This window comes from Anneissia japonica, unplaced genomic scaffold (assembly GCF_011630105.1).
Source record: "Anneissia japonica isolate Jap-2015-1 unplaced genomic scaffold, ASM1163010v1 scaffold1801_len212617_cov180, whole genome shotgun sequence".
NCBI lineage: Eukaryota > Metazoa > Echinodermata > Crinoidea > Comatulida > Comatulidae > Anneissia > Anneissia japonica.
Window position 1 is genome coordinate 2,505 of NW_022753486.1, and position 4,042 is coordinate 6,546.

The following is a 4,042-nucleotide window of genomic DNA, read 5'->3' on the forward strand; positions in this document are numbered from 1 at the left end:
ATAATAATAATAATAATTTCAGCATTAAATACCTTGACCTAAGCCTTGTAATGAAAAACCATACTATTTACTAGGCCTATAATTAATAACTAGCCCAGGGAGAATATCTTCTGTTATTTCCCCTTAAAAGGTAGGCCTACAGGTTGGTTTTAGTAACATAATAACAATAATTTATAGTAATAATAATAATAATAAATAATCATTTCGGCATTACATGTAATTAACCTGGTCTAGTCTTGTAATCAAGAATCTGCAGATTACTATGCCTGATATTAATAAATAGGCTTAGGCCTCATATACTGTACATTCATTGGTGCTCTGCCATTTTGGCAGGTCTTATGTCATCCAGTATTTTAGAGGTGCCCCTTCTCAGCTCTTCTCTTAATTTGAAAATAACTGTCACCCTGTTTCATTTGATGAAACGCCCCGAGAAACGCGATTTTCCTTACTCTCTGTGCTTTCCCCACAAAGCGTATATTTTTTGTAGCTAGGTCTAGGTAATTATGCAAAACCCAGACCTAACTAAAAAATAAAAATTGCCACAGTATTTAACTCAAGTTAAAATAACACTTTTTTACTCGTGCAGCTCAATCAAATATTATGTCATTTTAAACGACCCATTAGTATTAGCAGGGAGTGGTATTAGCATGGTAACATCAATGTATTTTTTTTTAAATTAGACAGCGACTTTCTCTCAGATCAGATCAGATGTTGTTGATGACCTTTTGACCTGAATTCTGCAATATGAGATTTTCGGGTCGATTCAGTCGAGACGGCCCGAGTGGAGTTTCATGTAAATGTTTCGTACGGAAAAAAAAATCGCTACCGGCCGACGGCCCGATTGCGCCTAGCTAGCCTAGGTCTATCTTTCTCTCCAGCTCGACTACAGCAAGCGAGCTAGGAGTTGAATTCGTTTTACTCTCCGAAGCTATAGACCATGCAATAATTATAATCTTGTTAATTCGGTACCAGGCCTAGTTTAGTACAGTAGTTGATATGTAACCGAGATTTCTCATGTTTTGAAAATGCATGTGTGAAACGAACCAAAAATCTCGGAATATCAAACTTGTTACAACTTGTTAATAATTGTTAAAAGTTGTAATATTTTCTGCTAGTGTGAAATGGGTATGGGTAGAGACAGAATTATACCCCGACGACAACAAACCAGTGTAGGCCTAAGTACAGCAGTAGGACGTACTGCAGGTACTAGGCCTAGGCTTTTGTTGTAAAAGTTAAAGTGCATGCACAAAATGCGCCATATGCCAATATTTAAAAAAAAAAAAAAACATTTTGTTAATTATTATTGGTTGGCCTGGGACCGGGGCAGGCTGGCCAGCTTTACCATCGAAAGTCCTGGAATTCGACGTTGACGTCAGTGCACATTTACAAAAGGCCATTGATTAGAATGAAAATAGACACGCTGAATTTCGTTTTTTTTTAAATTTTTATGAAAGATAGAATTTATCGAACATTTATATAAAAACAAGATTAATATTGTAGACATTTTATTTCTAAAGATGCATATAATTCATATTTCATTTGGCAGACAATAAATATTCAGGAAGATATAATAAAAACGATTATTAATTCTAAAATGTGCATCAAATCTCAGCTATTATTAATCGGTATGTAGCCTATTATGTTAATGTCTTAAAATAATAATTTCGAATTAGGCCTAGTATATAACAAATAATTGTATTAAAGTTTAGGTTCTCATGATGTCAGATAACGTATTGAATATGATGCTATATTTTGGGTTCTGACTTAATTTAACGATGGCCCTGTCAGTAGTAATGACAGTATTTGTGCTTTTTTAGCCACGTAGTAAAATAGTACTATTATTTTCAGTGTACAAAATGAGAGTTAAGAAGTAGTAGAAGAAGGAGAGGAAGAAGAAGAATCGGGTTTTTTTTTTGTTCTATAATAAATGTGTTGAGTATATTGATATTGATTATGCGATGAGGGTTTATTTTTTATATCTTTCGTTGTTATTTTAAACATGCCAATTCTCAAAATATTTTCTAATTTTATTATATTACCACCTTTTTATAACATAGATCTTTTTCAAAACATAACTGCTTTTAAAACATTATATAGACCCATTAAACACAAAAACTGCTCTGGCTTCGGGGGCTTCGCCCCCGACCCCACCGTGGCCCTTAGGCAGGCCCCTGGACCCCACGCCCAGAGAACCCCCCCTTGAAATGACCTGGCTACGGGCCCGGCAAAGCTTACCATTCCAGGCCGTGATTGGTTAATAAGGTAGTTGCTATCGGCACTGCCGCAGTGCCGATTTGGCACTGCCGCAGTGCCAAAAAAAGCTGCTGTTTTCTATCGGCACTGCCGCAGTGCCAAAAAGCTGCCGTTTTTGCTGTTAATTAATCGAATCGACGTTTTTATCGATAGATGACATTGGTGTAATTCATAATTCATAAATTTATTTCATTCAAAACGTAATGGTTAGGCAAAAACATGTCCCTGTACAAGATGCCTACCAGACAAACAATGATAATGTTAATGGCAAAGACATAATAATAATAATAATAATAATAATAATAATAATAATAATAATAATAATACAGATAATAATAATAATAAATAAATAATAATAATAACAAGTAAATGATAATAATAATGAATGAAGATCAAAATATATCATTGAAGTGAATTCAGTTATTTATTAAAACAAGATTTGGAGGGCTAGACTGTCATGAAGGTGTTGTATTAATGATGTTCTAAATATTTGCCTTTATTATATCAATAATTGATTAGTTCTAGCTTAGCCTATATTATTGTTAACATTATATTAAATAATCATTTATAATTAAATTATTAAATGTATACAATATATATTATATAGGCCTAGGCATATACATAAAACAAAAAATAAACAAACAACAATAATAAGAATAATAAGAATAATAATAATAATAATGATTTTACAATAGTTTAATTAATGAAATAGTAATAATCAGCATATTAAATAAAATTACGTCCATGCAAAACCTGCTTTTAAATAAAAACGTTATCTATTTGATTCTGTTTTAAAAAATAATCTTATAAATTATAAGTTTATTTTCTGCGATAATTTTATGCACATATGCATATTCATGTTTTCAATGTTAACCTGGTTGATAAATAATATATAAAAAAATTAATAATAATAATGAATTTGCTCGAATAATGCTTTAGTGAATAATACTTCAATAATGCTTCAATAGGCCTATTTAAGATAATGTGATTAATGAGATAATTGTTGATTAAGTTATAGAAATATAATAGTTAGGCCTATATACCATTAATAATGATTCAGCATATTAAATCAACAATTCGTCGTAATGTAAAATTTCTTTGGTTTAATAATAATAATAACAATAATAATAATAATAATAATAATAATTTTACGATAGTTTGATTAATGAAATAGCAATAATCAGCATATTAAATAAAATTAAGTCCGTGCAAAACATGTTTTTAAATAAAAACATTATCTATTTGATTCTGTTTTAAAAAATAATCTTATAAATTATAAGTTTATTTTCTGCGATAATTTTATCCACATATGCATATTAATGTTTTCAATGTTAATATGGTTGATAAATAATATATATAAAAAAATAAATAATAATAATAACAATAATATTAATAAAGGTGCTCGAATAATGCTTTAGTGAATAATTAATAATACTTCAATAATGCTTTAATAGGCCAATTTACGATAGTGCGATTAATTAGATAATTGTTGATTAATTTATAAAAATATAATAGGTAGGCCTATATTCCATTAATAATGATTCAGCATATTAAATCAACAATACGTCGTAAATGTAAAATTTGTTTGGCTTTTATTTCAATAAAATTTTACCTATTTTTTTCTGTTTCAAAAAAATATTAAATTATAATATATACATATATATATATGTGTGTGTGTGTGTGTACATATATATGTGTATGTATAGTATGTATATATACAATACATTGTAAATGTAAAATTTGGTTTATTGTCAATAAAATTTTACCTATTTTATTCTGTTTCAAAAAA